This window comes from Lutra lutra, chromosome 11, assembly GCF_902655055.1.
Source record: "Lutra lutra chromosome 11, mLutLut1.2, whole genome shotgun sequence".
NCBI classification, from domain to species: domain Eukaryota; kingdom Metazoa; phylum Chordata; class Mammalia; order Carnivora; family Mustelidae; genus Lutra; species Lutra lutra.
This window is the reverse complement of record NC_062288.1, coordinates 91,636,808-91,659,955: the sequence shown is the minus strand read 5'-3', so window position 1 is coordinate 91,659,955 and position 23,148 is coordinate 91,636,808. Positions and strand designations below refer to the sequence as shown.

General features: G+C 41.4%; 1 long non-coding RNA gene across 9 annotated transcripts in view; it reads right to left on the bottom strand.

The window, feature by feature from the left end:
- LOC125081050 (uncharacterized) overlaps window positions 1-23,148 on the bottom strand; it is a 237,693-nt gene that overhangs the window by 205,273 nt on the left and 9,272 nt on the right. For all 9 annotated transcript variants that reach the window (XR_007121565.1, XR_007121568.1, XR_007121572.1 and 6 more), the window contains exons 2-3: window positions 1,493-1,552; window positions 325-417 (exon numbers count right to left, since the gene is read on the bottom strand). This is a non-coding gene — a long non-coding RNA (uncharacterized LOC125081050). The remainder of the gene's footprint in view (window positions 1-324; window positions 418-1,492; window positions 1,553-23,148) is intronic.

The window sequence follows — 23,148 nt, the reverse complement described above, 5'->3', positions numbered from 1 at the left end:
GTCTAATAAAACTGGGTAATAATACTATTACCCCCAACAGAGGGAATCCTGGAGAAATCTGTCACATCTAGACTGCAACAATCATCTAGAAGATGTGACTGTGTTTGCTACATTGATGATCTGGCCTGTTTCATGCAGGAAGGTAGTGTCACCATCCCGACTGGAACTTCAGGAGAGCAAGGCTTGAATAGAACAGTGTGTCCAAAGGTGGTCTCCTACTGTAATTCCTTGGACCTGGAAGTCCATTCATTCCTCTACCTTATTCTTAATTCTAGCTAGAAATCCCTGTTGAAATCTTCACCAGAGCAGAGGCATTTTTAGTACCTTTTTTCCTTCTTTCTTTGTCTTTCAGTGGGCAGAAGCAGAGCTTCAGAAACCTTGTGTCAAGCACCAGCCAGGCCAAACAAGGAGAGACTCCTAATGGAAAGAAATGACATTAGGAAAGGGGAGAAAAAGTGAGTTATAGTTATGACTGATGATAGATCAGCAAGCATATCCTGCACCTCATACCATGGCCAAGTATGATGACGAGGCTCAGATACCCACAAGGAAGGAAACTGTTTTAATTCCTCAACAACTGTTGGCCTTAAACCTTGACTTGTAGAGAAATCCCCATGAGAAGCTTAGCAGTTCCTAGGACACAACATATGCTATGGTACTAGGGCACTGATTGCCTCTGCCTGGCCCTGGCCCACGCTATACAGCCTGATCATCAGAGCCTTGGTCAACTCTCATCTCCCCTCCTTTTTCTCTTCCCACTAGGCAAGCATGCTGGCTTTTCTCCAAAGAACTTGTGCGGATGTTCATAGCATAATCGTATTTGCATTTTGGGGGAGATATTTCTGGCAGCAGCAGGAGAATATACTGGAATAAAATACTAAAGGCAGAGGTTGCAGTCCAGAAGAGAAGAGGGAGTTTTAATGCAAACCAGGGCTGCCCTGGATCAATGGCAGTGGAAGTAGATGGATTCCACATTAAAAAGGAGCATACTGCCTCCCACTAAATGGCTGGTTTGCAGCACAGCTGTCTCCTGGCCTTCAGTCCTAACCTTGACACTATCAGGAGGGGATGTCCTCTCTCGTTCACCATGCTTCTTCTACCACCCCCTTTCATTCTCACACTTGTCCCTTGACTCTCACCCTTAACTCAGCTCCCACCTCCCTGTTAAATCAACTTCACGCCTGGCTTCAAGACATCCTGGGCTTCTGGGAACACGGAGAGGACAAGGGTCCAAGGTTTCTGCAAGGGTTTTTAATCTGCAATTGAGATGAATCCAAGAGATTCATGTTGGGTACTGAGTTGCTTGAATTTACTTAAACCTCGTTCTGGATTATATCTACCCATGGAAATGTTAGTATTCAGATTTGTGGATAACTATGATTTTATTAGGAACAGGTTTTTATTGAAAACTGTATGGTCATTGAATAGTATAGGCTTATTTTATGTGTACTCTGAGTTGGTTCAAGCAGGAATACCCATCTCAATTCCTCACCTGGTGGAAAATGGAAATACAGCACTAAGTTTTTCCACATGGTTGGTTCTACAGGAGACCCTGTGGATTTAGGGGGGAAAAAAAAGATTCTTGATCAAATAAATTTAGGAAATGTTGCATACCCTCATCCCTTCCTGAAGCACCTTTGCTGTTCCCATTATCATCTCAAAGGCTCTGGGAAGTCTTACATTTAATAAAACTACTTAACAGAGCATTTCCCAAACAGTGCACCCATTAAAGCCCCATCTAAACTTGGAAAATCTATTTAGCCTGACTGTGCTTCGTTGCTTCTTTTCGGTGTAAGTATTGGACCTTACTTCCTACAGAAAATGCTAGAAAGAGCTGACAAGCACAATTAAAAGTCACTTCACAAATGGGAAATTGCTGGCCCTTAAAATCTTGGAAGCTCCCAGATTGTGCCACATATAGACCATTGTTCCATTGTTCCATGGCCTTCCTTTCCCAAAATAAGCCAGGGTCGTGTCTCACATTGAAAGGATGAAATCACACCCGGACCATGGCAGAGTGAACTTAAGAGGGGAAAAAGGAAAGAGACAGAGTAAGATCTGCCCTAGAATGAAGTTTCCTGGAAGTCTAACGGGGCTTGCATCTTATAGGCCCCTTAGAGAAGACCTAACCACATTATGATATTATTGTATATTTTCACAAAATTTGCAAAAAGGAAATTCTTCAACTGCAATCGTTTAGGTTACTGTTTCTTTCCACTCTGATTTACCATCTGTTACATTTTCCCCCGTGTTGGGTAATGTTGGTGTAATCGTGAATCATTTTGGTTTTTGGCTAAGTTGAGTTAGGGACACACTGAGTTTGGGTTTACTAGGATATGTTTACACAGCTTCCAGTTATTTCTGTTAAGTTGTGATCAGCCATCCCAGCGAAGCAACGACATCTAGAAATACTCCTGGGGGCGCCTGGGTGGCTGAGTGGGTTAAGCCTCCGCCTTCGGCTCAGGTCGTGATCTCAGGGTCCTGGGATCAAGTCCCGCATCGGCCTCTCTGCTTGGCGGGGAGCCTGCTTTCTCCTCTCTCTCTCTGCTTGCCTGTCTACCTACTTGTGCTCTCTCTCTGTCAAATAAATAAATAAAATCTTAAAAAAAAAAAAAAAAAAAAAAAAAAAAAAAAAAAAGAAATACTCCTGCAGCATACTCTGCCGCCCCACCCGACATCATGATCTAAAGCAGGGTGAGGAACCAGTGTGTCTTATCGTTGACCCAGCACCGCAACTATGTGGTTTGTGAAAGGAAAACAAGCTTTGAAGTGTAGGAAGTCAAACGCTAATTTGTGTGATATTGTACACAGAAGACTCCATTCTCATTAATGCATAATCAGAACTGAAATTTTCTCCTGTCAAAAAAATCCACTTGGTTATGCCACGTCCACAAATATACATCGCACCATATATTTTTCTTTCTTTGATGAGAATCCTTTTTTTAATGACATTTACCAGGAGTTCTGTGTTTGTAGGGCACAAACCTACAGGAGTTAAATGTTTTACGCATCCCAAGATATTCTAGTATATCTTAGAACATCCCTCGCATACTATCCGGATAAAATCTAGTGGCTCTAGGTGAAATAGTGCATAATATTGTCACTGACCTAGTGACACAGGTTGGAAAAAACATCAATGACTTGTTAATAAGTCATTGCATGTGACATAAGATTTATTTCATTAGAATACTTCTAGCTCAATACAGTATACCAGCAATTTAAAATGAACTGAACTACTCTTGCTTATTCTGATTTCAGATTTATTTTATATTATTTCAGAATTACAGATAACACCAAAATTCAAATGTGACAAAAAGGAGCCAAAACGTAAGCTGAAAGAGAATACTGGCAGAAGTTCCAATATCACCAAAAGTCTTAATTATATTATGATAGAAACTAAAACTTGCAGATCAGTATCATGACCATGAGAACAAGAATTATATTCAGACAGTCCCAAACCAGAAATAGAAAATCAAGGACCAAAAGAATGTTGTAGAAAACACAAATTTGCAGTGTTTAACAAGCGTCATCAGATGAAATAATATTCCCGATTAGACAGCTTAAGAAAACTTCAAATGTCTAAAATTGTAAAATTTATATACAAAGCAGAGCTTAAAGAGGTTTTTCCTAATTTCACAAAATTCCTGAGCATAGCTTTACCAATAGAGGGTTGCTAAACTGAAATAAATGTTTCTAAACTATTAGTAACACAAATCAGTTTTGAGTCAACCATGCTAAACAAAAAAACTATTATCGATCTATTTTCTCTATAGAAAATGATACTTAAAAATTTATTGTCATTTGAAGAGGCAAAGAGAATGCAACCAAAAATGTAGCAATTATAAAAGTGCATTCGGACATTAATAAAATTGTGTTATTTTCCAGGATTTTGTGACTATTTGGGCATGAGTATGGTTTTTAAAATGTGTAACATTTGATTTCTCATCCTAAACAAATATTTATTTTCATACCTAAGTTAAAGTTACCTTCATAACTTTGTATTCTTTTTCTTATAGAAATCTCCCCAAATCATAAAAGGCTCAGACCCCACACAATCTGGCCCGATCCTGATTCATCCGTCCTTAGAATTTATTCAAACAAATTGACCAGTTGGTTATTTGATAGCATTTACGTATTGATTCATTAAATTACCAGTGAATTTAATGAAAATGTATTCCATACCTAGACCTCCTATGAGAAGCTCCACTGAACTCAAATCACATGCTGGTATTGAAACAGTTCTCTAAGACAAAGAGAGCTGAGGGTAGTAAATATTGCTCTTTATTCAAGTTCTATCCATTGGAAATGATTCGATGGCATGATTTAGACATAAGATTTTTGAAGATATATGTACAAAATTACGTGCATCTCAACACAATCCATTGGTTACAGAAGCCAATTTCATGAAGAAGGGTTTCGAGCATTCACTCATGATAATGTTCATAAGCAAGGTGATATACAACTAACATTTGCCTTGTGGCCTGTTGCTTCAACGCCACCAATAGATTAATAGAGGAGGTTGAACACACTGAAAGTGATCATTTGTCTTTCCCTGCATAGAGCAAATCTGCAGATTGAGAGACTCCAGGAATATAGCATTACCCCTCCCTGCCCACCACTACACACAGAGATCAATAACCCACTCTCTGTGCAGCATTAAATACCTAAGTAGAGTGTGTGGAGTTTGGGAGATATGGAAAATCTTTTCTAGGGACTTCACTAAATTCCAAACAGCCTGGGCTGTGACTCCTGGAAAACTTGAATTGCTTGCTTCCTCTGCTATCCCCAATTTCTTCTCTACCACAACAAAAAGACTAAAGAAAATTAAAGAAGGGGGGTGGAAAGCAAACTAAATATCCAACAGTTCAAAGGGACAAAAGAGTAAAAATGGGAGGGGCTCCTGGGTGGCTCAGTGGGTTAAGCCTCTGCCTTCAGCTCAGGTCATGATCCCAGGGTCCTGGGATCGAGCCCCACATGGGGCTCTCTGCTCAGCAGGAAACCTGTTTCCCCCTCTCTCTCTGCCTGCTTCTCTGCCTACTTGTGATCTCTGTTTGTCAAATAAATAAATAAAAACTTTTTTTTTAATAAAAACTTTTTAAAAAATTTTAAAAAGAGTGAAAATGGTCTTGAGACCTAACAACCTGATCTATTTCTATTGACTTAACCTTAAGACATCCCAGTTTCTACTCCTTTTATTTGTACTCACTTGGATGGAAAGCAAATATGCAAGACCATAGTTTGTATAAATTCTGCCTTTAAAGGACTCACAGGCCAGGAAATTTATTATAGCTATGAACATAAGCTCAGGATGTCATAATATGTTAAGCGGAGATTAAGATTCTTTTGTTTTCAACCTGGCATCCTCCTTCAGTGTTACAAAGCATTGAAAATAGGTACACCGTATATCCCATCCACAACCCTTAGTCTTCGTAATTAGCTGGTAGTACATGCTACTTTCACAGAAAGCGAATTAAGTAAGATGAGGACTTGGCAACAATGCACCAACACTTCCATTTTCATTGTTATGTTGATGAGCAATTGAAATGGCTGTAATTAAAATAACTCTGTAATTCTATTTTTAGGGATCGGGTTACTGTCAAAATTAGAAATATATGTAGCAAGAACAAGGAACGTGACATAGTCAATACCATAAAAAGAAACAAATGATTTTTTCATGATGCTATCCTACAGTCATGCAGGGGGAAAAAAATAACTGGAAAGCATATAATATGGTCCATTTTCCAGCAAAGTTCTTTGCATTTCCTACTCCATATAATATAAATTATTTTTGAACTGTTCTGAATTCCTTTGATGACAAGGGTATCCTTAGCCCGGTAAGTACTTGTCCTTGACTTGGGAGTAACACCACGTTAGCCATGTGCTAGCAGGCTGTCTTATACTTCTGTGGCAGTGTGAGCTGTGAGCTGTATGACTCAAAGGGATGGTAATGGGAAGAGTAAAGACTGGTGCCATTTTGAGGATACTGAGCAGGAAATCCACTATTCCCGATAAGATAAAAGAAACTGACCACCCAGCAGCACCATAGCTGTTGTCTGAAATATGCAGAAGAAATGACCCTGGGAATCACAGAGCTTTTTGGTCACTCTAGGCAGAGATTCTGGATTTTGGGCGTAAGAATCATCATTTATTCCAGACTTCCTTCCTCCCTGCACTGGGGCCATCTGCCATCTATGGCTGCCTCTTTCTTGCCTCAGTCTACAGGGGGGCCAGGCGACAGCTTGAGACAGCTGAAACAGAGTCACGTAACAAGACAGGCATCAAGAGGAAGAAAAGATTCCCCCAGCAGAAGGTGATGTTCCTGTTATAGGAGAGATTATATAAGAACACATCCTGATCATAGCAATGATCACTATTATACTGTGCCAAATCAAGTCACAACACATATCTATCAATGTCAACTTGGCCTTCCTAGTCTGCTTCCGAAAGAGCAAGAGACAATCACAGCTCTGACAGCCATCTATCATATCTGTTATTTTCCTGTTTTAGCAAGACAGGGAGAAATGATGACCTTCAAGCCTTGGTGAAGTAGAACCTTTCTCTCCATTATTTTCTCTCTGAAGAAGGGCTACCTCACATTACTTATCACTTTTTAAATGTTTTGTCAAGTCCAAAGAACTACATAAATGGATAATATTATTATAATCATGATTAATATTATGTCACTGTATAAATCCTTAGTTTTTCTTTAGATAGGTTCATATTATTCCAAGAGAAAACATGGTAAAGCTCTTGAGACCTAACAACCTGATCTATTTCTATTGACTTAACCTTAAGACATCCCAGTTTCTACTCCTTTTATTTGTACTCACTTGGATGGAAAGCAAATATGCAAGACCATAGTTTGTATAAATTCTGCCTTTAAAGGACTCACAGGCCAGGAAATTTATTATAGCTATGAACATAAGCTCAGGATGTCATGAGAGTCAAGAAAGGCGAGTTTCTTCCTTTCTTGGGGTCTTCACATATATCGTTCCCTTTGTCTGGGGGCACATTCAGCTTACTCTCTGCCTGGATTACTCCTGGATATCCTTTACATCTCTGCTTAGATGGCGCTTCTCCAGAGAAGCTTTCTCACTTCCATCATTTCAGGTAAAGTCAACCTGTTGGGTGTTCCCTTTCACAGGACTTACAACATGAAAATAAACTAATTTACGATCACTTGATTGATGTATCTATCCCCTACTGGACTGTGATTGTCTGCCTTACTGTTATATGCCTAGCATGTAGAAAAAGGGAAAAAATGTATCTGGATGTCTTAAAAGATAGATGGACTTCAGCAAACAAGCATGGAAGCCAAAGAAGGAATGGTTTTCCAGAAAGAGAAAAGAAAAAGGGCGATAGGTGATAAAATTGGGAAAACAGGCAGGAAACAGATAATGAAGAGGTGACATGCCAAGGAATTCTAACATAATCCTATACGTGCTGGGCAGCCACTGAAGACATAAGCAAAAAAAGTGATATGATACATATTTTAGAAATATGAATGAGAATGGAAGGGTATGGATAACACCTGGGATCTTGGTTGAGTGACTTGTGATATGAGTACAGTGCACTACCACTAATCAGTATTTCAAATAGGAGGCTGGGCTTGGGTCAAAAACTATTGCTGTAACTCACTTACTGAGTCTGAGCAGCCTGTGGGTCTTCCAGTAAGGAAGTCAATAATCCAGTTGAATAAATGGATTGAAGGCTCAGGAGAGAGGAGTGGGCTTGAGCCAGAGGTTTGGAGTTCTCAACAAATGAGTGCGGATTGACACCACAAAAGCAGAAAAGAGCAACAGGGAGCAGGGGCAGAATGAAAAGGAGAGGGGCTGGGTGCAGATCCCCAAGGAACACTAGCTCTTGAACTATCTTGCCCCTTCTATCCAGCACACCACTTGCCATCCGCTCCTGGCTTAACACTCCACCCCTTGAAGACCCCTCCTCATCCCAAGCCCCTGGCCCAGGCCTTCAATATCCTTACCAACAACCCAGCACTCATACTTTCTATAGGGAAATAAAATTCCAATTCTGAAGGCCTCCAGGAAAGTGAGAAAAAGCAAAGCTGTAACTCTCAAGATGGCATGAGCACAAACAACACGGTCATGCTAGTTTGCTGGAGCTGACAAAATAATGCCAGCTGAGTACCTTAGCCAACAGAACCCCATTATCTCACAGTTCTAGAGGCTAGAAGTCCAAGATCAAGGTGTTGGCAGGGTTGATTCTTTCTGAGGCCTGTGAGGAAAAATCTGTTCCATGCTTCTCCCCTTACTCTGGTGCTTTCTGGCAAACTTCAGTCTTCCTTGGCTTATAGACACATCACCTTGATCCCTGCTTTCATGCTCCCATGGCATTCTCCCTGCATCCACATGCTTATATCCAAATCTCCCCTTTTTATAAGGACACCAGTCATATTGAATTAGATCCTACCCTAATGATACTGTTTTAACTTAACTTATTACCTCAGCAACAGTTTATTTCCAAATAAGGTCACACTCTAAGGTACTAGAAGTTAAGACTTCAATATAGGAATTTTGAGGGAACACACTTTAAGCCATAACAACTGAACACCATCCATTTGGGTTTTTTTTTTTTTTTTTGGGTGGCAGAGAAGTTATTTCTTTCATAAAGTAATATACGAGAAAGTGCTCTATGAACTGGAAAATATGAAAGGTACCAGAGTTATTACTTTTGATAAGATGTTAGTAATTTACATAAAGACCATTGCAAAATTGTTAAGGGTGAAGCAAACGGCCCTTCCTAATCCAAATGCTGAGTGTATGGACACCCTGAGATGGTATGATCACTATGCCAAGTTTTTAGTCCTTTCTAGGCAACAAAAACATGGGATCAGACTTTTGGTAGCTGTTCTATCACTGTTTTTAGGCTTTGTGACTGTCCACACTGTCACTACCATGGGTTTTGTAATGGCTTTGTATAAAATGAATTTATTCATCTCTGATGATTTAAAACAAAACTGTGAGGATTGTGGCCATCAGTCCTGGACTATTTGCTGAGACATCAGATTGGGTCAGTGCCCCCAGAAATCATGAGGTCATTGCTTGGCACCCTCCTCCATCCTGAGCAACTGACTTTCCGTGGCAATCATTTCACAGGTCACAGTGTGACAGGTGTAGGGGCACCTCTGGGTACATGCACAACCCCACTTTCCAACCCCAGCCCGATCGCTCCATGTTTCAGAATTACCGCTTTTAATGAAACCCTGCATTATGCTTTTTATTGGCTTCAAAGCTTCTTCCCAGTATCTTAGGACTGAACTTGTAGAGACGGACATGCCTCTAAATCCCATTCCCCACCTGAGAAAAAGGATCAGAAGCTTAAACTTCCTTTTGATCCATATGGCACAATGTTATACTCAGAACCATCAAACTGATACTTTGCTCATTTCTTTGAGGGTATTTTCATTCAGAAGTTTTGCAAAATAGAATCACAAAAAAACCTTTTACTCGTATGCACCTTTGCACCTCCTCCTGCTCCAAAACCTATAGCCACATATCTAATTTCTCCTTCACAACATAATTATCTGCATAGCACTTTGCATGGCTTGATGTGAGATTATAATCCCTCTTAGTCCCATGAGGTAGCTACAGCCCCTGGGAGCCTCCATCCAGTCGAATGGAAGGCCACAAAGAAGGCTTTCAATATTGGGATGTTTTTATTTATTGTTTATTATATTGGGACAGACTCAAATCAGGTAATTTGTCAACCTCAATCTAACTGGGTGGGAACCAGAAGTTTTCTTGCCTTTCATTTAAATTCCTTCCTCTTCTTCTTTCTCAGGCTAATTCCAAAGTTCATTCAGACCCTCCCAATAGTCTGTAGAAAATGGCCCTGTATCAGAATTCCCACCTTGCTAGTCACAAAACAAGGACAGTAACTGCTTTGGCATAATACCTACTCCTCAACTCAGAGCCAATGATGCTATATGAAATTTTAAGTGCAGAATTCTTAAAATTAAGCTGTGCCAGACCAGAGAGGACAGATATTGTGAACCACTGAAGAGAGAAATTACAAAGGGTTTGGGTTGGCTGCGTTCAGCTGCAATAGCTGTGGGGCACAGGGAGAAATGCAAGGAAGTGGTGTTATAGAAAATGAAAATCCACTTTTATAGAAAAGTAGGAGGTCAGGGACATGGGTGAGGGGTGATAGAAAACCCCACAATGTCCAGAACAGCCTAATGGAGTGAGTTGGGTCTTAGGGGCACAAAGGGATAAAATAGGGAGAGGAATAAAAGATTTCCTAGGAGCACAGTGGCTGATTTGTGAGGACCATTGGTGAGGTCATCATGTCCTCCAACCAAAAGCCAACAGAAATAACTAAATTCAAAAGTCTGACTGAAGGCAACAAGACCAATGCTATAAAAAAGGGTTTGGAGAAAGAGCAATAACAAGAGGGAGATGTTGTGGGGGACTGTGGTGTTTCAGAACCAGCCGGGATTTGTAGAAATGAGGAGAAATGTTGTCTCTCTCCCCTGGGAGGCACCTCACTCACACTGCCTTCAGCTCCTCCTGCTGTAATGGTGGCTGGCGACCAGCCTCCTGCACCCGGAGGGACATCCAGGGTCACTCTCATTAAGGATCACCTTCCTGCCTGGGTCTGTAGCCAGCTTTTGTATCAACTTAATGGAAAAATCAGATCTTACTATGGATGAGGCCAAGATGTCAAGAATAGGTCTTATTGGGACGCCTGGGTGGCTCAGTTGGTTAAGCAGCTGCCTTCGGCTCAGGTCATGATCCCAGCGTCCTGGGATCGAGTCCCACATCGGGCTCCTTGCTCATCAGGGAGCCTGCTTCTCCCTCTGCCTCTGCCTGCCATTCTGTCTGCCTGTGCTCGCTCTCTCTCCCTCTCTCTCTCTGACAAATAAATAAATAAAATCTTAAAAAAAAAAAAAAAAAAGAATAGGTCTTATTCCCTGAGGCTCTTGCAACAGACCATTTAGGGGCTCCCTTTCCACTCCTGCAATATTCTCATCCCTTCTTCTTTCTGGCTTGAGCCATGTGAAATCCCTTTTCAGCCACCGTGGCAGAGGAAGCCACAGTGTTAAATGTTCTCCTCTTGAACCTTCTCATAAGGTGAGTCAAACCAGCAGATGAAGAGAAGCACTCGGTGAGGTGAACATCTGCTGATGACTCACCTTGACCCTCTCCAGCACTTACCTTCCATTGGACAGTAAGAGCCTGAACTTTAGACTCAAAACCAACGCCTAGGTTTGCACTTGGCTTGTTTAAATGGGCTCATCTGCACAGGAGGGGGTCAGGTGGGGCAGTTTCCAAAAGCAAGGAGAACCCAGAGGTAACATCTGTGACATTGAAAGTCCCTCTCGCAGCCTCCATTTCCTTCTTTTTATTCATGGGATAATGGCAGCCAAGCACCAATTTGGGATCTGCTAAAAATGGGACAAGAGTGTTGCATTTTATTTGGTCTTGGATAGATTAAATACAGTTGAAATGAATCAAAAAATAGCAGACAGTGAAAATGTCCCCACAGAGTTTTCCTTTTTTTCTAAATGAAAAAGTGCAGAAGGATTAAAAGCTTGAGCTCTGTGGCGCAACATAGATGCTACTGACCAATAAATCAAAAAGGTAAAGGATGTCCAGAAAATGCAGACATAAGCAACTGGACCATCCAGATGAAATGCTGCCCGCGGCCCCCCCCAAATGTGTTGTCAGGCACTGCCTGACTCCCTGCTCAGACTGCTTGTTCTCCTGGTTTCTCTGTCCGTGGGCTCAGTACAGCCTACACGCTGGCCTCATCCCGGTCCACTGTGGAGAGGATGTGAGAGTCCTTATCGAGCCCACAATGTCTGTTAGCAAAGTCTTTCTTTCTTTCTTTCTTCCTTCCTTCCTTTCTTTCTTTCTTTTTTTGCTCTGTATGTTCTAATTCCAACAGCTGTCCCAGCACTGAGTCTGGGCGCTGATTTCTTCTAGCAGATCCTCTGAGCCAGTATTCTGGCCTTTGCCACTCGACTTGTCTCTTCTATTTCCCAGGTTGCAGCATCCGGGGCTGCTCCTCTGGACTCCAACAGGCTGAACTCCTTTGGCTTTGATTTCTCCCGTCCTCCTCCATGTCCTTGCCGAGTTCCTAAACCTGGTGTGCTGCCCCAGTACATGGATTTCTGGACTTCTCTAGACCTTGCTATCGGTCAGAGCCTCCTGCCCAGATAATTTGCAGGCCCGACACTGATGCTGTCCTGACGTGTGCAGGGATACACATAGAGAAAAGGATTTAGGGGTCATGAGAGAATTATTTATTAGTATGGGTTTATGTATATTTGCTAAGAGCTAGAAATGGATGTTAGTGTAAATCCATACGGATATTCTCTGCTATATTAGGGGGAAAGATGGCTTCTATTAGGCAAATCTGTTTAACAACCGGAGAGAGTTAAGATATGAAGCAGGAAATGGGTAGTAAGTGGTCTGAGGACGATAATTAATGAGAATTAAATAGGAGCTGCGGTCATATTTTTAAAAACTTTACTCCACATAATGAAATACTCCACAACAGGGACAGAGATGTTAATATTGCTTTGCCAAAGAGTAATAATACTAAGAATAATTGAGTAAATAAATAAATTTGAGAGACAAACATTTAGGGCAATGACTCTAGAGTAAAATCTAAAGGATACACAAACACTTCCCTGTGGCAGTATGACCAGGGTCTTTGGAAGCCTGTTGACACTCCTCTGAACCATCACCCAATGCCACCATCAAAAGGCGCATGGCTAGAAGTTTCCATTGTATTGCACCTCACCTCTGACCTTACCCCTCCCCCTTCCATTCATTAGCTCTGCTGGGTCCTCCCAGGAACTCAGGGCTCCGAGGAAATGGGCAGCCTCACCCATGGGTGAATAAACTCAGAGCCAATGACCTACCAGCTCAGAAGTTTGTTTGTTTGTTTGTTTTCTCCCAGACGGATGGAAATCCTGTTTCTGTCACAGACTGATAAATTAGCATGGACAGAGATTATGTAGTTATGCTCAAGGAGCTCTCAGGCCACCTGAAAGCTATATCAGAATATGGTTCCTGTCAGCAGTGGAACTCTTCCATGCAGGAGACTATAAACATGATCAAAAGTCCTAATGAAAGCCATGATCATCTAGAGGAGAGTACACACTAAAAAGCTATGTTCTTAAACTTGACCCCAGAAAAACAGTGATAGCCAAGTAGTTATAAAATACCTTGCCAATCAACTAATGCAACAGACATTTTAAAAAGACTAAGAATGCAAATGCAAACATATTTGCCAGCTGGCTGGAGGGAAACCCCAAACACAAGTGACTTACTCCTGTAAATTCAGAGCTGAAAAAATCTCTAATGTCAACTGCCCATGTTTAAAAGAAAGTCACTGGTATTTTTGTCAACAGAAAAGCAGAAAAGGGAAGACAACAGACAGAAGGAGACACTGAGGATGAATCAAACAATTCACTAATAGTAAGTGGGGGTGGGACGCCTGGGTGGCTCAGTTGGTTGGACGACTGCCTTCGGCTCAGGTCATGATCCCGGAGTCCCGGGATCGAGTCCCGCATTGGGCTCCCAGCTCCATGGGGAGTCTGCTTCTCCCTCTGACCTTCTCGCTCATGCTCTCTCTCACTGTCTCTCTCTCAAATAAATAAATAAAATCTTTAAAAAAAAAATAGTAAGTGGGGGTAGAAGCGCCAGCCTGGGGACCAACTCCCATCATCAGGCTAACTCATAAAACTCTGTTCCCTCTTATCCAGGAAATATTTTACACTAATGATAAATTTTTTTTTAAAGATTTTATTTATTTATTTGACAGACAGAGATCACAACTAGGCAGAGAGGCAGGCAGAGAGGGAGAGAGGAGGAAGCAAGCTCACCACTGAGCAGAGAGCCCGATGTGGGGCTCGATCCCAGGACCCTGAGATCAGGACCTGAGCTGAAGGCAGAGGCTTTAACCCACTGAGCCACCCAGGCGCCCCCACTAATGATAAGCTTTTGTGGCTGGGTCCACTACTAGAGAATCTAAAATTTTAATAAAAAGAAAAACATTTTTCTGATCAGTGACCCCCTTTGAAAATCCGATAAATTCCTGGACTTTTACAAACAAATTCTAGGGGATCCATGGACCAATACCAAACTCATAAATCCACAGGTCATATATTAAAACCCCCTACATTCAACTAATTTAAAAAGGAGATGGATGGATATAAAGGAAATCACCTGCTTGTGAACACTGCAAAGGATGTTACAAGAACAGGGAATGAAGTCCTCAGAGCCACAGTGGAAACAGGCAGATGGCCCTTGCGGCCTGGATGTTATCATCACAGGTCAGATATAACCTCTGAAATGATCTTAGGGAATTCTCCCATTACAGCAAAATCTACTAAGTGAAACTCTCCAGGTTCCTATGCATTCCCACTATTTTTTAAACTTCTCTACATTATGCATTCTTCTCTCGGCTCTCTTTTGTTGGTTTTTTTTTTTTTTTTCCTTAATATCAGAGAGATAGAGAACATGAGAAGAGGGAGTAGGAGAGGGAGAAGCAGACTCGCCATTGAGTGGAAAGCCGGATGCAGGACTCAATCCCAGGACCGTGGCATCATAACCTGAGCTGAAGGCAGACACCTAACCGACTGAGCCACCCAGACATCCCATCTCTCGGCTCTGTTATCTCGCACTCTTCTCCTCCATCAGCTGTATTCTTTCATTCCTCCATTTGCTTCTCTGACCATCAGGGACTCTCCTGACTTGTGACATACACGAGGGAACCCAATGCTATGCAGCTCCAGGCACCTACTAGACCAAGCGCCCAACAAGTTAAGCTTCTGCAAAGTTTCCTCAATGTCACAAACAAAGCTTGTTGAACTTCAAATTGCAACACGGGGTCGTGCACAAAAAATATGGGAGTGAGACTGAACTCTCCAATGTGGAAGCGAGTCATTTATTCAAGTGACAACTACAAAGCCTTCTGTCACAGTTTCAAAGGATTGGCCATGTACCCAGAATGGATGACCGCTCTATGATGATCTGGAAAAGGGTAATTGTAAAGAGAATTGATCAGAAGACCAAATAGGAGAGAGAGTAATCAGAGATGGGATGGCTTTCTGGAACAAATACATCATTTAGATTATGTTTAAAGCCCCAGCAGTCTCTGAAAATAGCAGCAGCCAAGATCTGAAGGACAGTGTTTTGACGTACACAATATGGAACAGACATTTGTCACACATCAGTCTTCCTAGCCATATCCAGTCCTCCCAGCTGGTGACACAGCCCACGGGGTCGTCTTCTACCACAAAGGACTAATACAAATTTTAAAAAGCACTATCAGATTTTTCAAGTACTCTTGAAAGGGCCATGAAAAGTCTTGGCCATTTGCTCATGATTATGCACAATAAGACCAAAAAGAATGCATCTGAATTGGGTTTCATCAGGTAGTCAGTGAAGCATGTAAATCACAAAAGAGAGAGAGAGAGAAAATGAAAAGCAGACTGGACCCAGATTATGTCACTCTCTTGAGCTGGGCTTCAAAATACAGAAAACATTTCGAGCACTTACTAAATGCAAGGCAATGTTCCGTGCTGTAGGACAGTAATTTTCAAATCTAAGTGTCAATAAAAATTATCTTGATGAATTTTTTAAAAATCAGATTGGGGGGACTCTCCTTAAAGCTTCTAACTCAAAATCTCTGATCTGGGGCAAGAAACTCTGCTTTTTTAAAAAGGCACTTCTGGTGGCCATGATGCAGCTATAGGACACATAACCTTAAAAGACACATTCCCTGCCCTCATGTATTTGACAATTTTTGAGAAAATGCATAAGTACAGATAAAATGCAAATGTATGGAGTGTTAAATAACAGCACAGCAACACAAGGGGTATCATGATAAATAAGACTGGAGGAGATTATGCTGAGTGAAATAAGTCAAGCAGAGAAAGTCAATATCATATGGTTTCACTTACTTGTGGAGCATAAGGAATAACATGGAGGACATTAGGAGAAGGAAAGGAAAGTAAATTGGGGGAAATCAGGGGATGGGTGGGTGGGAGACAAACCGTAAGAGACTGTGGACTCTGAGAAACAAATTGAGGGTTTTGGAGGGGAGGAGGGTTGCGGTTGGGTGAGCCTGGTGGTGGGTATTATGGACAGCACGTATTGCATGGAGCACTGGGTGTGGTGCATAAACAATGAATCCTGGAACACTGCATCAAAGACTAATGATGGGGGCACCTGGGTGGCTCAGTAGGTTAAGTCTCAGCCTTTGGCTCAGGTCATGGTCTCAGGGTCCTGGGATCGAGCCCCGCATTGGGCTCTCTGCTCAGTGGGGAGCCTGCTTCCCCCTCTCTCTCTGCCTGCCTCTCTGCCTACTTGTGAGCTCTCTGTCTCTGTTAAACAAATAAATAAATAAATAAATCTTTAAAAAATGGCTAATGATGTATTTTATGGTGACCAATGTAACCCAATAATAATAATAATAGTAATAGTAATGTCCCCTTTTCTCTGTCCTTTGAGCAAGTACTGAGAGATGAAGATACTGATGCACAGATTGAGCAGGAGGAGAAAAATCTCCCTGTTTTACTAAATTACATCAAATCAAATTTTATGTGATTGCAAAAGAGAAAAAAGGAACAAATAAATCATGTGTGAGGAAAGAAAATGCCAGTAAATAAAAAGATTTAGCTGTAGCCAAAAGGATTTCTCCCATGGTTTTAAACATGTAAATCATTCCCCAAACTAACAATTAGCACAGAGCTAATAATTAAGCAACATTTGTAATAATAATTAAAGTGCATTAGAAGAACGTGTTAACATCCTTCAAATTTTAATGGCCCCTAAAAAATAATTTTCATTTTAATTTGCCTCACTAATTAAATTGACTACATTTGTCTGGCAGTAATCTAAAAATCTGGCTGCAAATTATAAACACATCATTGCGTGAAAGTAAGAGGAAAGAAGAAACCTAAGAGCATAGGGTTTACAACAAATTAACCAAGTTCTAGATGAAATATGTATGGTTTCATGTTCAAATCCCTAGTTCTGGTCATTGGCCTTCTGTCTTTGCTCTAAACCTGCTCCAGGAGGCCCCAAGTTGAGAGCTGCCACTGGTTTTAGCCCACAAAGTTCTCTGAAGTCATCTACCCAAAAAACCCTTGATTTGTGAGTCGCCTAGCTGCCCCAGAATCCCCCAAAGCCCTTTTAGAACACCCCATCTCTTTATCTTGAACCCACAAGAGTAACTCTCTCTGGGCTTTCACATGTTGATACTGTACCCTTCTTATGCCCCACAGCCCATGTTCATCTTCAATTAACATGAATTTCATAATGTAGACAACATTTCTAATAAGAATTTCATCTGCACTTGAAATGCTGTATCTAAAATCATCTTACCATGGTGCCTGGCTGGCTCAGTCAGCTAAATATCTATCTGACTCTTGATCTCCACTCAGACCATTTTATCTCAAGGTCATTAGATCCAGTCCTGAGTTGGGTTCCCTGCTGAGTTTGGAAATTGCTCAAGATTCTCTCTCTCTCCCTCTCTGCCCCTCCCCCAGCTCAAGTTCATTATCACTCACTCTCTAAAAATAAATAAAAATTAAAAAAAAATAAAAAGGAAAAGCATCTTACCATACGAAGCAGATTATTTTGAGATACCAACAAATCAATCACTAATTATATTTTCCCTCTTAGTATTATTAGCTCATCATTGAGCTACCTACCTTCAGAAATATAAAAACAATAAAGATACATTATCTGTTCTTTGTAAGTTAAAAATGTAAGAAAATATATTTTTGCGTAAGAAACCACGAAGCAATGCTAAAAATGTGGAACAAATGTAAAAGTTACATATGCCTCCAAATACTAGAGAATTCAAAAATTTTTTAAAAAGAAGCCACATCTAAACTTCCTACCTATAAGCTAATAGAAAGAACACGGTACCTGGAGTTGTAAAGAATGGAGTTCCTGCCCTGACTCTGTTTCCCAGCTAAATAGGAGAACTTACGCCAACAGCTCTGTCTCAGAGACCCTGTTTGCTAAAAGAAAGATTGAATTAAATCTATTTTCATGACTGGAGGAGGGAGGATCAGAACCACAATGAAGAATTTCCAAGTTCACACCATCCATTTCATTGACTAGAAGAGTCACACATTACCTTCCCTCATACTTTCCCATGAAAACATAGCAGAATATGGAATGTAGCAAATTAATACCTCAAAAAAGCACTTCATGTAGCTGTTATCCTTCCTCACCTTCCATTTGGAAGCCACTCACTAATGGTCTCAAGGGCTTTCTATTTCCCACATTCTCTGTTCTCAGAAACATCAGCACTGTATAAGAAAATCTTGATCCATAGTCTTGAAATACGAAAAGATATTAAGTAGGCAGAGGCAGTGATACTCAAGTCTTTATGTGCATAAAAATTCAATTTAGTGAATATTAAGCACCTACTTTGCACAAAGGCAGTCTTGGGGAATCAGTGGTAAACAAACAATGCCAAAGTCCCTGATCTCATGAAGCTTGCCTTCTTTAGTTCTATCCCAAGAGATTCTGACACAGTAGAGCTTGAGTGTAAACCAGAAAGCTGCATTTAAAGATGCAGACTGACACGGATGTTCCAGAGACCACACTGAGAAACAATTAAGGAATCAGATTGTCAGATCATTGGAACTAGAAGCTTATGGAAATTCAGTGGGCCCTCTTTAGGAATATTATGAGTCTACAGACAGTGACATAACTGCACACAACAGTGACTGTGAAGTGCATGAATATATCCCACTAAACTCATTAAATGTATCCTCCTTTCAACTCCCCCTAAGCCGAGTCCCCAAAATGCCCACTCCAGCATTGCTCGACACCAAAGAAAGCATAAAAGAAGGGAAGTCAAAATGGAAAGAGACAATGGCTCTAACTGCAGTTAAAATACCTTACTTTTACCAACATAGGAGACCATGTAACCCATTGGTGGAGTTGGAGACTTGGAAGGACCCAGGCAAGTGAGAGGCCTTGAGACTTAAGGTCCATTGACCTCACTGTAAACATCCCTGTAGTTGGGGTCAGGGATGGTGGCCAATAGGCTAAAGATGGAGGCAAACATGAACCCATGCATGAAGCTGATAGTGCAGAATCTGAGCTTGGTTCCAGTTCTATATTAAAAGTTTAATAAATATTATTGATAGATTATCAATAAAGCTTATTTGATACTACCCACTAACAGTGACTCTTAAGAGAAAAGGAGATAGGATTATTTTCGATTGTCCTTTGGAAGTGGAAAAAATATATGTAATAGTTTGAAGATATATTCAATGTTTCTTTCTTTCTTTCTTTCTTTCTTTCTTTCTTTTTTCCTTCTTTCTTTCTCCTTCCCCCCCCTTCATTCCTTCCTCTTCCTCTCTTTCTCTTTCTTTCTTTCTTTCTTTCTTTCTTTCTTTCTTTCTTTCTTTCTTTCTTTCTTTCTTTATTAGGCTCCATAACCAAATTGGAGCCCAATGTTGGGCTCACAACCATCAGATCAAGACCCAAGCTAAGTTCAAGAGTAAGACGCTTACACTTAGCTGACTAAGCCAAGCAGGCACCCTTCTATTATTATTTTTAGATATAAACTACAGATTTGATCAAATCTTCTTGACAGGTAGATATAGGGACTGTAGAGTGTGAGAGTGTTATAGGAGTTGTGAATTTTAAAGAAGTAAATTCCTTTAAGATTCAAGAAGGTGGGAGCTGCTGCTAACATTTGGGTATCTGAGTGGATGAGGGACAGGTAGAATGGAGAGGGAGAAGAGCTTGATTAGTCTCACTTCTTGTTTGGGTTCCCTGCCTTATCTTTCCCAGCTCGCTACAGGCAGATCAACAGCTAATCTAGTTGGTAGACTGGAACTACTAGCCGTTCTGTTGTGGGTAGAGACCTTAGTCAGACTCTAAGGGATTTTGAAGCTATGCTTAGTTTAGATATTGTTCTAGAGCCCATGGTCAACCTGAAGCTGGCAAGATGACTCTGGTCATTATGGGAGGAGGGGGTGAGACTAGGTCAGGGCAGCTTACGGAGAGGCTATGGAACAGTCAGGAGTCTGTGGCAGTGACAGTGACAGTGACTCTGAAGATAGAAGGTTCTGGAGGGAAGGAGAGCAGGTACCAGTGCCTTTCCTCCCAGCCGCCTACTCTAACCTCCCAGGAAAGCCCTCAGTCACTCTTCTCCTACTACCTTCCTGAGAGAATCATTTCTCACAGGGCCTCAAGAACTATGCTTCGACTCCAGTTTTATTCCCATACCTGCCCAACAAGACTGGTTCATCTGGGAGAGAACACTGGAGTCAAAGGAATTCAAGGACTCTATAGGAGGGTGGGGCCAAACTGGGGATCTTCCGGTACCCAACTACTTTATCTTCGGCATGATAAATAGCCCACAGCAAATGCAGTTCATCTTTTGGGAATGAATTTTTTCCTACATTCTAACAATATAAAACAATCTAAGCAACTCTAAACTTCAATGCTGACCTTACCTCAGCCTGTCTGTATTTCTTCCTCCACCTCAGACTTGCCCCAGGCAATTTCCTGTCAGAGTAGACAAGCTTCTGGACTCCCCTCAATGTACCTCCCTGTCAGAGATTCAGAACTGCCTCCTCTGCCTGATCAATTCCCCAAAGAGACTAAGCTGCTTGTTGCAGAACCATCCCACTCCAGACCAAGACACAAAAAGATCCATCTAGATCACGGAAGATCAAGGAGCCAGACAGCCATGCTCCGCGGTGTACAGATTAATGTAAAAAAAAAAAAAAAAAGTGAAACAGGTCTGGCTATGCCTACCTTCCAAAAAGTTTCCCACAACTATTAGGAGGATGAGGAAGATGGATATTTTCTGATAAAATAGAAACATTTTCTATAACATTTTCACAAAAAAGCAAAGTGAGTTCCTGTAGTCTTTGTTCCAGAAAAGATAGATGATAGATAGATAGATAGATAGATAGAAAGGGAGGGAGGAAGGAAGGAGGGAAGGAAGGAAGGAAAGAAGGGGATAAAAAAAGAATGAATCCCATGTCTGGTCACTTTGAAGAAAATAGTAAGATCCCAAGAGGTTGAGTGACTAACTCAAGATCACACAACAGCTCATCAGACATAGAATCTTAATCTTCTTATTGCCAAGTCAGTTTTCTTGAAACTACACCAAGCTTTTCCCTTACAAAATGGAGAGAGGTAGGATAGGGAACAGTTAAGAATCAGACTTATTGGGGCGCCTGGGTGGCTCAGTGGGTTAAAGCCTCTGCCTTAAGTTCAGGTCATGATCTCAGGGTCCTGGAATCGAGCCCCGCATTGGGCTCTCTGCTCGGCAGGGAGCCTGTTTCCCTCTCTCTCTCTCTGCCTACCTCTCTGCCTACTTGTGATCTCTGTCAAATAAATAAATAAAATCTTAAAAAAAAAAAAAGAATCAGACTTACTGTTCTATATCCCAACTCTGATGGCATGTGAGACCCCAGACCATTTACTTAACCTCTCCATGTCTCATGTCCTCATCTGAGTAACAGAAATAATCATAGTTATCTAGGTTATAGAACTGCTGTGAAAATTAAATAGAATAATATATCTTAAATACTGGTATATGTAGGCATGCTATCAATATAATAGAACCAATATTATCATTAGCACAGTCCAATTGAAGTAGTCATGCATTTGTGAGTCTTAGATGGCCTATTTCCACTGAATTCGTAGGTTAAAACATAAACAAACAATTATAAAAACCCTAAATGAGTTTGTAAGGTGGTACAATGTGCAAACAATTTCCATAACTTTAAGGTTGGTGCCTGAATGTATATATTTCCTCTGCCTTTTAGATATACTTTTCTCACTTCCAAAATGGGCTTTAAGAATGGAACTTCCCCAAGATTTTTTGAAGTAGGGAGGTACAAAAGTTGTATAAGGATCACCACCTTAAATTTCCCTCACCAAATACTCCATGCCCTGCTCTTCACATTAATTCCTGGATTTTATTATATTAGATGCTATGACGCCCCTGTACTTGAACCTGGACAGATACAACCACTGATCTCTACTACAAAACAGTACTCTTCTTTCCCTTTTCCCACCAGCTCTCTCAGAATACAGTAACCAAACCACAATAAGATCCTGCTTCCCAACCCTTATATTTGAATTATCAAATTCTCCTTTTAGGACAGTGGTTTTCAAACTTGGCTGTGTATCAGAATCACATGAAGAACTTTAGAGAGTACTGATGCCTCCATGCCAATCCTGGAGAGTTTGAGTCACTTGATCTGGGCTGCAGCCTGGGCACTGGGCTTTTTCAAAGCTATCCCAAGACACTCTAAAGCACAGACTAGGTTGAGAACCTCTGATAGAGGAGCTTCATGGGGGCTCCAGAGACTTAGAAGACTGGGACTGGAGGAACCCCACTCAAGCAGCAGCCCCTCTGGGAGGCTTCCCAGAATTCCCCATGGTTGTGTTGACCCCATCTCCCTCCCTCTCTTCCTTAGAACACCTCCTTTATAGCATCTCTTGTGATTTGCACTGGTTTATTTCCATGTTCTGCCCTCCATTCTTCACCACAAGCTCCTGAAAGCAGGGACCATCTCTCTCTCTCACCCCCGACACATCCAACGGAAGCTGGATAAGGTGCTCCATGGATTATTGTTACATCAAACTGAAAGTGTTTATTCTTCCTTACTCCCTCACCAAAGTAACCAGGCTAGAGCAACTCCATCCAGAAAGCCAGGACTAGGATGCTACAAGAGAGTCCTTAAAGGGCACCCCCAAAAGCATCCCATGAATGAATCTGCCCCACATCAATAAGTCAGAGTCAGGTGTGGCAGCTCTGGCGCTGAGAGTTTATAACTCACTAAGTCTAGAGGCTCCTTGAGTGTGAATATAATTAAAGCCTCTGCATATTACTTCTTCCATTGTGCCTGGTGCTGGTCCCCGCTGGTTGTTCAGATAAGACAAGACTGATGAATGTGAATATGTCTGAAGTTAAAGCAGGCAGAAGATAATAAAAAAGGCTGATTGGAAAGTCCTTATCAACTAAAGAGAGTTCTGAGATATACAGAGCATGAGGACTACAGAGCAGACCTGTCTTCCAAAATCAAGTATAACTGCAGTTGCTGTCAACTCTACAGCCTTTTCCCCAGACACAGGTGAGGGAGAAAGGCCCCTTATGCACAGCTCAAGG